This window comes from Nicotiana tabacum, chromosome 20 (assembly GCF_000715075.1).
Source record: "Nicotiana tabacum cultivar K326 chromosome 20, ASM71507v2, whole genome shotgun sequence".
In the NCBI taxonomy this organism is placed as follows: domain Eukaryota; kingdom Viridiplantae; phylum Streptophyta; class Magnoliopsida; order Solanales; family Solanaceae; genus Nicotiana; species Nicotiana tabacum.
The window spans coordinates 29,284,858-29,299,008 of NC_134099.1; positions in this window are offsets into that span (position 1 = coordinate 29,284,858).

Consider the following 14,151-nt stretch of genomic DNA (forward strand, 5'->3'; position numbering starts at 1 on the left):
TCAGAAATTCCATTGCAAACAATCCCTGTTTCCGAGGAGAAGCTCGATCTCAGCCGTCCTCACACCTTAATCCGCAACTGCGGAGGAAAATAGAATCCTACGGCTCCGCATGCTGGAAATGCTGGATGACTGGAATAATGGGAAAGAGCCGCCAAGTGTCGTCCCCGGATTCCCTGAATTATTCTCCAGGTCAAGTGGGACTTCTAATGTTCCCATAAATTATCCTGCTACCCCATTCGGGTACCCAGCCACCTCAGCCTTCTCTGCTGGATCGCCTTCTGAGCCTCATCCCCGAATGTCGGCCACTGATGCAAGCATGAACATCTTTACTGCATCGCCTTGCCCGATCACGGCACAGCCAGCCACGTACAAGCCAAGCTTTGACTCATCCTCTTTTACACTCCAAGCACCATCGTTCTCAATGGAACCAACTAGGTTCGCTACCAGTACTAATCCTCTACCGCCTCAGTGCGAGCTTGCACCTGGGCAGGATCAGAACCCCAGAATTGCAGAACAAAATGAGATTGCCAAGAGAATGAGAAGCCTTGAACAAAGTTTGAAGAATATGCAAGGATTGAGCGGACAAAAGAGCGTCTCTTACGCTGACCTGTGCATGTTCCCTCACGTGCACCTACCAACGGGTTTCAAAACCCCAAAGTTCGAGAAATACGATGGGCACGGTGACCCCATTGCACATCTTAAGAAATACTGCAACCAATTACGGGGAGCCGGTGGAAAAGAAGAACTACTAATGGCATATTTCGGGGAAAGTCTAGTAGGGATAGCTTCGGAATGGTATATGGATCAGGAAATGTCCCGATGGCATATATGGGATGATCTCGCCAGAGATTTTGTAAAACAATTCCAGTATAACATCGACATTGCGCCAGACCGAAACTCTCTGTCGAATTTGAAGAAGAAACCTTCGGAAAGCTTCAGAGAATATGCTATTAAGTGGCGTGAACAGGCGTCGAGAGTGAAGCCTCCCATGGATGAAGTGGAAATGGTCACTACCTTTCTCCAGGCTCAAGAGTCTGACTATTTCCAAAACATGATGTCAGCCATGGGTAAGCCATTCGCGGAAGCGATCAAGATTGGAGAGATGGTGGAAAATGGCCTGAAAACAGGTAGGATTCTGAGTCAAGCAGCCATAAGGGCGACCTCCCAGGCCGTCCAAAGCGGTTCCGGAGGAACGACAAGGGGGAAGAAGAAGGAAGAAACGACTATGGCAGCCTCGGAAGCAAGGGAGTATCGTCATCCCAGGCCCCATTTTCCGGAAAGAGCCCCACAACACTACTACCCCCACTCAAATTTGGCATATGCTCATCAACCTTATATGGTCATGAATGCCCAACCTTATACCCATCCGCCACAACAAGCCAACCGAGGCCCAGCTCCACCTCCCAGAAATCAGCCTCCTTACCGCAACCACTATAACCCACAACCCCCGCAGAATAACTTCCGCCCTCAGGAGCCACCCAGAAGGCGGACTTTCACGCCCATCGGTTAGCCATACTCAACTTTGTTCCCAAAGCTGGTCCAGTTGGGTTTCTTGCAACCAATCCCTCAAACAAGGCAAAACCCGATGTCACCTTCTTACAAAGCTGGAGTCAGATGCGCCAATCATTCAGGAGCCGAGGGACATGACACAAATGACTGCTGGTCGTTGAAAAGAGTGGTCGAAAACTTGATAGAGCAAGGGAAAATAGTGCTAAGGGACGAGGAGATCCCGAATGTAACTAACAATCCATTACCTGCTCACAATAATGGGCCGCTTATCGGAATGATTTGTGAAGACAAAGAGTTCGACCCTGCTCTGAAAGCCATAATTGCCATTGTCGACACGGGAAAGAGGCCCGAAACGGACCAAAAACCAGAAAAGGGGGAAGAGGCCAAAGCTATAAAGAAAGTGCCTGAAAAGAAGGTGGAGAAGAAAGTGGTACCGGTAAAGGATGAAGTTCTTTACATACCACGAGGTCAAGCTGAGAAGACGCAGAACTTCGGAATCAAAAAGACAAAACCTATGTACGTGCCAAAAGGGGCCTATGTGGTCCGGGGGACGATTCAACCACCTCGGCCGAATGAGCCAGTGGTTATCGGACGCGTGCCACAAAAGCCAATGACCAACCCGTCCACAGTGCCGTGGAATTATCAAAAGACTTTGGTAATGTACAAAGGTAAAGAGGTCATGGGAGAACTTCCAGAAAATACTTTCATTGGAAGGTATTCAAACACCCAAGAACTGAACAACGCCACACAAAGGCGCTTCCCGCCAAAGAAGCCCGTAAGTGTTGAAGAAGCGGAAGTGTTCTTCCAACAAATGAAAATGCCGGATTACGAAGTAATAGATCAACTGCGCAAGTACCCCAAGCAAGTGTCCATGCTATCATTATTGATGAGGTCGGCCGAGCATCAAAAGATCTTACTGAAGACCCTGAATGAAGCATATGTGCCAGTTAAAACCTCGGTTGAGCAATTAGAGCGGATGACAGAAAGATTCTTCGCCGTCAACCAAATCTCTTTCAGCAAGAACGATCTACCCCCGGAAGGAGAGGCACACAACAAGGCTTTACATCTAACAGTTAAATGCGAAGACTATTATGTCAAGCGGGTAATGTTGGATGGAGGCTCAGGCGTTAACATTTGCCCGCTCTCCACGCTGCAAAGAATGGAAATTGGGACCGGAAGAATCCGACCCAACAATGTCTACGTAAGAGCTTTCGACGGCATCAAGAGAGATACCATGGGAGAAATAGACCTGTTGTTGGTCATAGGACCTGTCGAATTTCAAGTAACCTTCCAGGTGCTCGACATGGATACATCCTACAATTTTCTCCTTGGCAGACCTTGGATCCATGCGGCAGGAGCCGTGCCTTCCACTCTTCACCAGATGGTGAAGTTCGAGTACGAAGACAGAGAGATCGTGGTCCATGGGGAAGATGAGCATGCTATTTATCGGGACCCATCCACCCCATATCTGGAACCGAGAGAAGGGAGCGAACATACGGTCTATCAAGCTTTTGAGATTGTACTGGCAGAGCAGCACGAAGAGGGAATACACTGCCCCCAGCCTTTCTTGTCTAACGCCTCGGTTATGGTGGCCAAAGAGATGATCCGGCATGGATTTAGGCCAGGGAAGGGGCTTGGACGAACCCTTCAGGGAATAACAGAACCCATTACTTTGCCAGTCACCAAGAAACCTTTTGGACTAGGTTTCAAACCTACTCCAGCAGACGAAGAGTGGGCAAAGAAAAGGAAAAATGAGGTTTGGAAGTTACCTCAACCACTGCCGGATTTATATGCAACTTTCATCAGGCCAAGGTACGTTGAAGAAGAAGATGATGAGGTCTTCACAGCTGAGGAAATCGAGGAGATATGTGGGGCGATGAGGGAAATGCTCTACGAGGTCCACATGGTTCAACCAGGTGAAGGCACAAGCACTGCTGCAATGCTGTACATGGGGCCGAACGCCCAACTTCAAAACTGGGAGGCCACGCCATTCCCGACTAGACAGAAGTCCGGGTAGACCTGTCCTGCCACCTTTCCTGTGTCACAAGTTATCTCCAGGACATAACTTGAGCGTTTTCTTCCTTTCAATTGTTGTTTTGAATTCCTAAGTTGTAAACATTGTTGTCTTCCAACTTTCCAAAGAAAAAAAAAATCATCATTTCTTTCCCATTCTTTCTTTTGTTCTGATTTTTGTTATTTTTCCTTTTACCTTTCTTTTCAGTTATAATAATGCGGCTTTAAATATGACATGCTCGCGGACTTCACGCCCAGATCACAATGAGCTATTTAACTGCGAATTAATGAACCCAGAACCAGAATATGATGCGGAAGAGGCTTTTAGGGAGATAAACCGAGAGTTGGAATATTTCGAGAATAAACCTAAGCCAAATCTGAATGACACCGAACCGGTTAATTTAGGAACTCCTGAAGAAATCCGGGAGACCAAAATAAGCATTCACACGGACGAGAAAACGCGAGAGGCGATAATTCAACTTCTTTTTGAATTTAAAGACGTGTTTGCTTGGTCATATGATGACATGCCGGGTCTAGGGGTTGATCTAGTGGTTCATAAATTGCCGATTCATCCTGACTGTCCTCCAGTTCAACAAAAGCAACGAAAGTTCAAAACTGAGGTCAGTGACAAGATCAAGGAAGAGATCACCAAACAACTGAAAACGGGAGTGATTCGGGTAGTCCAATATACAACATGGTTGGCGAATGTGGTTCCAGTACCAAAAAAGGACGGGAAAACTCGGGTATGTGTATATTACCGAGATCTGAACAGAGCAAGTCCTAAAGATAATTTCCCGCTGCCCAACATCCACATCCTCGTTGATAATTGCGCCAAACACGAGATACAGTCTTTAGTAGATTGTTACGCTGGGTATCATCAGGTATTGATGGATGAAGAGGAAGCCGAGAAGACTGCCTTCACCACGCCTTGGGTCACCTACTGTTACCGGGTCATGCCATTTGGTTTGAAGAATGCTGGGGCTACTTACATGAGGGCCATGACTGCCATTTTCCATGACATGATGCATCAGGAAATAGAGGTGTACGTGGACGATGTGATAGTCAAGTCCAGGACGCAGGATAATCACATCCAAGACTTGAGGAAATTCTTTGAGAGATTAAGGAAGTATGACTTGAAGCTGAACCCCATCCAAATGCGCTTTCGGAGTTCCGTCAGGCAAACTTTTGGGCTTCATCGTAAGCAGGAGAGGAATCGAGCTAGATCCAACTAAGATAAAATCCATCAGAGATCTACCTCCCCCGAGAACAAAGAAAGACGTGATGAGTCTGTTGGGCAGGTTGAATTACATCAGTCGGTTTATTGCCCAGCTGACAAGCACGTGTGAGCCCATATTCAAGCTGTTAAGGAAAGATGCAGCGATTAAATGGACCACTGAATGTCAAGAAGCTTTTGATAAAGTCAAAGAATACCTTTCGAATCCCCCGGTCTTGGTCCCTCCAGAATCGGGAAGGCCACTTTTCTTGTATCTGACAGCCTTGGAGAACTCTTTCGGTTGTGTCCTCGGGCAACACGACGTAACCGGAAAGAAAGAGCAAGCAATCTACTACTTGAGCAAGAAATGCACCGGCTACGAGGCCAAATACACTCTGCTGGAAAGGACATGCTGCGCTCTCACATGGGTTGCTCAAAAGTTGAGACATTATCTCCAAGCCCACACTACGCTCCTCATAAGCAGGTTGGATCCTTTGAAGTATATATTTCAGAAACCAATGCCTACTGGGAGACTGGGTAAATGGCAAATCTTGCTTACGGAATTCGACATAGTCTATGTCACTCGCACGGCAATGAAAGCCCAGGCGTTAGCAGATCATTTGGCCGAAAATCCGATCGATGAGGAATACCAGCCATTGCGTACCTACTTTCCAGATGAAGAGGTAAATACCGTAGAAGTGGTCTCGGAGGATGCTCATGTTTGGAAGATGTTCTTTGATGGAGCCGTGAATGCCAAAGGTGTAGGAATTGGGGCAATTTTGATCTCGCCTTCCGGTCAGCATTATCCCGCCACAGCTAGACTGCGTTTCTTCTGCACAAATAATACGGCTGAGTATGAAGCCTGCATCATGGGCATGCACATGGCAATCGATCAGGATGTCGAAGACTTACTGATTATGGGAGATTCTGACCTGATTATCCGGCAAGCTCAAGGCGAATGGGAAACTCGGGATGTCAAACTTATCCCATACCGAAAGCATGTGGAGGACCTCAGCAAGCGCTTTACGTCAATAGAGTTCAGGTATATCCCAAGGTGTCACAATGAACTGGCAGATGCACTTGCTACTCTGGCTTCAATGCTACCCTACCCGGGCAACGCCCGCGTTGATCCTTTGGAAATCCAAATCAAGGAAAGACACGGTTACTGCAATGTAATCGAGGCGGGATCAAATACGCAGCCTTGGTACCATGACGTTAGGAGGTTCCTGAAGACACAAGAATACCCCGAGAACGCTACTGAAGATCAAAAGAGGACCATTAGGCGACATGCAAGTGGTTTCTTTCTAAGCGGTGAATTGTTGTATAAGAGGACCCCGGACCTCAATCTTCTAAGATGTGTCGATATCGAGGAGGCAAGAGAGAACATGCACGAAGTACACGCAGGTGTGTGCGGACCTCACATGAACGGTTATGTCTTAGCAAAGAAAATCCTTCGAGTAGGTTATTACTGGATGACCATGGAAAAGGATTGCTTTAGCTTCGTTCGGAAGTGTCATCAGTGTCAGGTGCACGGTGATTTGATTCATGCACCTCCCACGGAGCTGCATCCCATGTCTGCACCTTGGCCATTTGTCGCCTGGGGCATGGAAGTCATTGGACCAATCGAACCGAAGGCTTCGAATGGACACAGGTTTATACTGGTTGCCATCGATTACTTCACAAAATGGGTAGAAGCTGTCACTCTCAAGTCGGTCACTAAAAAAGCTGTAGTGGATTTTGTACACTCAAATCTTATCTGTCGTTTCGGTATTCCTGCGACTATCATTACAGATAACGCAGCAAACTTGAACAGCCACTTGATGGGAGATGTATGCGAGCAATTCAAGATAACGCATAGGAATTCTACTCCTTATCGGCCAAAGGCCAATGGTGCTGTGGAAGCGGCAAACAAAAACATCAAGAAGATTTTGAGGAAGACCATCCAAAGTTCCCGACAGTGGCATGAGCAGTTACCATTTGCATTGTTGGGGTACCACACTACGGTACGCACATTAGTAGGAGCGACTCCTTACCTTTTGGTTTATGGGACCGAGGCTGTAATACCGGCAGAGGTAGAAATTCCTTCGCTTCGAACCATTGTCGAAGCGGAAATCGAAGACAGCGAGTGGGTCAAGACTCGGTTAGAGCAATTGACTTTGATTGATAAAAAGCGAATGGCCACGGTTTGTCACGGACAGTTGTACCAACGTAGGATGGCCCGTGCTTACAACAAGAAAGTCCGACCCAGGAATTTCGAAGTAGGTCAGCTGGTACTGAGGCGTATTCTGCCGCATCATGAGGAAGCAAAAGGGAAGTTTGCTCCAAATTGGAAAGGCCCATACATCATAAGGAAGATATTGCCGAGAAGAGCATTGTATTTAGGTGATATCGAAGGAAATGACCCCGACACAGCAGTAAATGCGGATGCAGTCAAGAGATACTACGTCTGAATTATACTCCAGTTAGTCTTGACGCATTTAAAATGACGAAGGTTTTATTCCCCACTACTCCCCAAACACTACCCAATTCTCTCTACAAACCTTTAAGCCGCTTACAAAAAAAACAAAAAAAACATTGATTGAGGCCTGAACTACGTTTGACTTGATTCCGAAAGGATACGTAGGCAGCCTCTCCCTGAGGTTCAGTCACACCAACAATAAAATCCCATTCACCCTGAAATTGAAACCGGGGCACGTCGAGCAGTTTGGAAGTTAGTATCATCTACCTCTCATTACCAAGCACAAGCCTTCAAATCAATTACCAAAGATAGTGGGGAACCAATAAGCATCACAAGTGGAGACCGGCACACTCCGAATTAAGAGAGATAAAATGAGAGAGTCTCGTCGGTGAAAACCTTCGGGCACCATGAGGCGACGGGAGTAGAGAAACCAAAATGAGAGAGCTTGTTTAGTAAAAACTCACAAAGAGTGCTATCAAGCGATGACAGGAAGAGAAATGAGAGAGGTCAGCCAGCGAAAACCCGCAAAGGGCGCTATTGGCCGAAAAGAATGACTCCACCCCAAGGAGGTCTCGACAAAGTTCCACCGGTTTGGAATCGCAGATCCTTTCTGGTTTAGGGAAACGCAAGTTCATGGAAGGTCAGGCGTCCAGTCCAAAGAGCATGTCATGTCATTTAAAGCCAGCATTATCTTCCTCAGATAAGTCTTTCTCGTTCCGAAGGGGGCACTCCTTTTCTGAAATTCGTTTTATCTTTTCTTTGTTTCTCTTCGAATCCCTTTTTATGTTTTAACCCCAAGTTCAGGATATACCGGAGAGGGCAGGTGGCAAGTTTGTTTTCATGGAATTCCGTTTCATGAAGGAAAACACCCCGTTTCGTTGGTACGTCTGTCCAAACTTGATAAATCATGGTGTTTGACGGCGTTCGAAGTAAAGAGGAAAAAGAGAAATTTCCCCCAGCAAGTCCGCCTTCGGACGAATCCCCACAGAGTCTCCTCTTGTACAATCCACCACAGAGTCTCCCCATTGGAATTTCCCCAGCTGGAATTTCCCCAGCACATCACCAGCGAGTCCCTTTTGTAAAAATTCCCCAACAAGCTTACCCCAACAAATCCTAGAAAGCCCGCTTTGAAACAAATCCCCAGCATGCCCCGTTGTACAAAAATCCACACAAAGAATCCACTTTGTAAATATTCCCCCCACAGAGCTTCCTTTTGTACAAATCCCCACAGAGTATCCCCAATAAAATCCCCGTTGAGAATCTCCAAGCAAGATGGGACACAAAAGAAAGAGAGAAAAAAAAAAGAAAAGCCTTACGGGGCAAATCATCACAGAATCTGGAAATACCAAGCCTAAGCAGTCAAAAGAGTTTCGCCATCTGAATCCAATCAACAGTGGGACTTCGCGACAGAAATAAGGACGCAACAAAGCAACAGGAACGATCAAGGTCACCAAACCGACCGTCATTTCCGAACTAACAATTGTTCTTTGTCTGAAAAGTTGAAACAGGTTTAATCCAAGACAACCATGCAAAAAACAGGTGTCGCCCAAAGAAGAAGGTACATGGGTACAAGAAATATTTTGGCAATAAGGAATTCACTCGAAAGGTAAGTTCCACGAAACTCCCTTTTATCTTTTACTAAATCAAGGAAATTCAAAAAAAAGAGGTCAGTTGTTGTTCTCGAATTTTGTCCCCAGCCATCAGCATTAGGGTTTTAAACCCTAAACTGAATTTTTCCTTTAGTCAGCATTAGGGTTTCAAACCCTGAACTGAACTTTTTCCATTCAGCCAGCATTAGGGTTTTAAACCCTAAACTGAGCTTTTCCATGCAGTCAGCATTAGGGTTTAAAACCCTAAACTGAATTTTTCCTTTTAGTCAGCATTAGGGTTTTAAACCCTAAACTGATCTTTTTTCATTTAGCCAGCATTAGGGTTTTAAACCCTAAACTGAGCTTTTCCATGCAATCAGCATTAGGGTTTTAAATCCTAAACTGAACTTTTTCCATTTAGCCAGCATTAAGGTTTTAAACCCTAAACTGAGCTTTTCCATGCAATCAGCATTAGGGTTTTAAACCCTAAACTGAACTTTTTTCCTTTCAGCCAGCATTAGGGTTTTAAACCCTAAACTGAGCTTTTCCATGCAGTTAGCATTAGGGTTTTAAACCCTAAATTGAATTTTTCCTTTTAGTCATCATTAGGGTTTTAAACCCTAAACTGAACTTTTTTCATTCAGCCAGCATTAGGGTTTTAAACCCTAAACTGAGCTTTTCCATGCAATCAGCATTAGGGTTTTAAACCCTAAACTGAATTTTTCCTTTAGTCAGCATTAGGGTTTTAAACCCTAAACTGAACTTTTTCCATTCAGCCAGCATTAGGGTTTTAAACCCTAAACTGAGCTTTTCCATGCAGTCAGCATTAGGGTTTTAAACCCTAAATTGAATTTTTCCTTTTAGTCATCATTAGGGTTTTAAACCCTAAACTGAACTTTTTTCATTCAGCCAGCATTAGGGTTTTAAACCCTAAACTGAGCTTTTCCATGCAATCAGCATTAGGGTTTTAAACCCTAAACTGAACTTTTTTCATTCAGCCAGCATTAGGGTTTTAAACCCTAAACTGAACTTTTTCCATTCAGCCAGCATTAGGGTTTTAAACCCTAAACTGAACTTTTTTCCATTCAGCCAGCATTAGGGTTTTAAACCCTAAATTGAGCTTTTCCATGCAATCAGCATTAGGGTTTTAAATCCTAAACTGAATTTTTCCTTTAGTCAGCATTAGGATTTTAAACCCTAAACTGAACTTTTTTCAATTCAGCCAGCATTAGGGTTTTAAACCCTAAACTGAGCTTTTCCATGCAATCAGCATTAGGGTTTTAAACCCTAAACTGAATTTTTCCTTTAGTCAGCATTAGGGTTTTAAACCCTAAACTGAACTTTTTCCATTCAGCCAGCATTAGGGTTTTAAACCCTAAACTGAGCTTTTCCATGCAATCAGCATCAGGGTTTTAAACCCTAAACTGAACTTCTTCCATTCAGCCAGCATTAGGATTTTAAACCCTAAGCTGAGCTTTTTCCATGCAATCAGCATTAGGGTTTTAAACCCTAAACTGAACTCTTTCCTTTAGTCAGCATTAGAGTTTTTAAAACCCTAAACTGAAGTTTTCCTTTAGTCAGCATTAGGGTTTTAAACCCTAAACTGAATTTTTCCTTTCAGTCAGCATTAGGGTTTTAAACCCTAAACTGAACTTTTCCTTTAGTCAGCATTAGGGTTTTAAACCTTAAACTGAGCTTTTTCCCTTCAGCCAGCATTAGGGTTTTAAACCCTAAACTGAGCTTTTCCATGCAATCAGCATTAGGGTTTTAAACCCTAAACTGAATTTCCCTTTCAGTCAGCATTAGGGTTTTAAACCCTAAACTGAACTTTTTCCATTCAGCCAGCATTAGGGTTTTAAACCCTAAACTGAGCTTTTCCATGCAGTCAGCATTAGGGTTTTAAACCCTAAACTGAACTTTTTCCATTCAGCCAGCATTAGGGTTTTAAACCCTAAACTGAGCTTTTCCATGCAATCAGCATTAGGGTTTTAAACCCTAAACTGAATTTTTCCTTTAGTCAGCATTAGGGTTTTAAACCCTAAACTGAACTTTTTTCCATTCAGCCAGCATTAGGGTTTTAAACCCTAAACTGAATTTTTCCTTTAGTCAGCATTAGGGTTTTAAAACCCTAAACTGAATTTTCCCTTCAGTCAGCATTAGGGTTTTAAACCCTAAACTGAACTCTTTTCATTCAGCCAACATTAGGGTTTTAAACCCTAAACTGAATTTTTCCATTTAGTCATCATTAGGGTTTTAAACCTTAAACTGAACGTTTTCCCAGTTGGTCAGTATTAGAGTTTCAAACTCTAAAACTGAACTTCTCCCCAGCTAGTCGGTATTAGGGCTCCAATCCTGAACTAAGCATTTTTATCTTCCTTCATCAATTTTATGAACTTCCTGGCGAATAATTAACAAAATTTTCCTAGTGAAACTGGGGCAGAAAATTTCGTTCGTTTGTTTGTTTTCTCCTGCAGGTCTAACCTCGAGCCCCACGGATCGAAATGACCCACGAGATGAGTCTCAACTAAGAATCTAAGAAGAAAAAGACAAAAAAAGATGTCCCGAGACACCGGAGAAAATGGAAGGCGGATCGCTCCAAGATTTGATCAAGGTCTCGAGTTCTACCAACCCCGTCATATTCAGTATCGCAGAAATAAATAGGCGCCTCCAACTTGCAAGCATCAAGATTCATATCGGAGTCTACAAGCAGAATCAGCTAAGACCCAAGATCAGGTCGCAAAAGAATCATAGATATGAATCTTGTAACTAGCAGTTGACATGCATATAAGTGTTTAGTTCAGTTTCAATTTTCCTTTGGTTGTAATAAGGCGGTCAGTGACGCAACAGTGACAACAGCAACAGCAGTAACAACAAGCATTGCAATCCCATGGTAGTCCCAGCTGCCAAAATTTTCCCGAACTACATTGACCTGATTCCTGTTTAGCCCAGGATATGTAGGAAATCTTTGAAGCAAGATTCGGTCAGATCTTTCAAAAACATGCTTCACACGGAGTAGTCCATAGGCAAAAATCGCTCATACACGCTCACTTTATCTTTGCACGAAAACTCTTCGTGTTTCCGAACAAAGAGGGGCAGCTGTGAGCACGTGATTTTTGTTTCGCGCGACAATCGCTCCAAAAGAAATAAAAAAATAATAACAATTGGTCCTGCCGTACAATTTTTGGATTTTTACATGGCACTTTGTTAATTATTTATGATTTTTTGCCCATTTTATTTTTATTAAAAAAAAATACAAAAAATGTATGAGTCATGCATAATTTGAACCGTAATCCGGTTGTTAAATAGAAAATCATAAATAGGCATCTTTGTCCGTGATTTTGTTCTTGCTTGATTTTACCTGTTTTAAAATATTTTAAGGTGTGTGCAAACAATTGTATTAAGTGTTTATTTAATTTTAATTTGATTTACTTAAGTTTTTGTTTTTAAAATAGAGAAGAAAATAAAATAATAAAAAAAAGGAAATCTTTTCGGACTTGGGCCAATTTTAAACAAATTGGCCCAAACAAACTCAGCCCAAAACCCCTGTGCAACCTAGTCCAGTCCAGCTGATACCAAGGACGTCCAAACGACGTCGTAATGGTTGAGTCTGATCTGAGCCGTTGATCTCTGAATGATCAACGGCCAAGATCACTTCCTCAAAACCCATGATGAATCCGACCCATTTCCACCCGGACCAACCCAAACCCCCTTTAGATGAGACGACGCTGTTTCCCCTAAGCCTTCAGATCCAAGCCATTGATTTCGATTGATCTGACGGCTGAGATCAACCCACCCATTCCATATATAAGGCCCTTACCATACCCTGCCCCCCTATCCAATACCCCAGCCTTCGTCTTCACAGACCCTTCCCCTTCAAACCCTAGCCGCCCCCATCTCCCTTCACCAGAAACCCGGCGGCATGAACGCCAGTGACCTTCACCTTAACACCCTAGAATCCCCTTGCCATCCTGAACATGGATCTGTTAACTACTTAACTCGAATCCCATCCCACCTTCTCGAATCTTCATTTGAAGATTCGAGTCAAAACTCGATCTACACCGTTTAACCCCAGCTTCACACCAGACACTCCCCAGACCCCCCTCGTGACCAAACCATGCTTGGTTTGGTCCGAATCTGACTAGGGAAGCACGAATCCCGGATCTAATTTTCGGAACCTTAGGGTTCGTCATCACTGGTCCATATCTGTTCAAGCCGAAGAGATTAAGGTCTAATGGACCTTAATCGAAGTGTTTCTCATCTGAGAAACACTTCGATTAAAGTCCGTTCAGCCTTAAGAAAGGTCTGTTCGAATCCAAGTAAGATTTTGATTTTTTGGGGGTTTAAGGTAAGTTTTGCTTTCTTTTCTTTATTTGTTTTGGTTCATCTGATTGTTTTAAAGGTCTGTTCATGTTTTGTTTGTGTCCCTGAATTTTATCAACCGTGCCCTGTCCACTTTGCCTGAACCTCTGTTGTTTGATTGAGTCTTTCTATTGGTTCTGATAATGTGTATGTAAGTGTTGTGCAATTAGCTGATTTTCAAATTTGAACTGACTAATTGATTCCTCGAATACCACTTTGTTTAGTCAGCATAATTCAAATCATGTGTCGATGCTGTTAAATGTCTGATTTTTGGCTACGATTGTGCATGTTATGATTAATATAGTCGAGTCGACATGTGTCGTCAATTAGTTTCAATTGCCTGAACAATAACAAATCGATTTGCTTCTGGACACATTTGTTTGAATCGATTAGGAACTGAGTTTGCTTATTTATAATTGGTAATTTGAATCAGAAATGCAAAAATCAATGTTCTGTTTAGTCACAGTTTTGAAATTGGAGGGCATGTGCACTTATGCACAACATGTGCATTTTATGCACAGCCTGTGCCCTGCCTAAGTGCTTTTGAATTAAATAGTCGGACAGCATGTGCTGTCAGACTACATCCTGCTGCCCATATTCTGCTTTAAGTTTCAGAAGTAATAAACATTACTAAAAAGTTTAAGCCTGCCAAGGGAATGTCATGGGTTTAATACTTAAATAGCTAAGTGGAAACTGAAAAGATGATGGCACATGGGAGGGGTGTTTCTTTTGGTCTAACAGGTTGTTAAAGGGCTGAGGTTTAGGCTTATAAAATGGAGGCACATTGAGGGATAAGGATATACATAGAGACAGAGGGAATTGTTAAGAAAAAAGATAGAGGAGATCAGACATAAGAGGGAGATCAGATAGATCTGCAAAGAGAGAGCAAAAATACAGACATATACACACATAGACACACACACAGAGAGACATTGATAATAAAGGGAGGGGAATACACTGATATAAGGGGGATTGATAAGAAAACAGGAAAAGAGAGTTTTTCTGAAAAC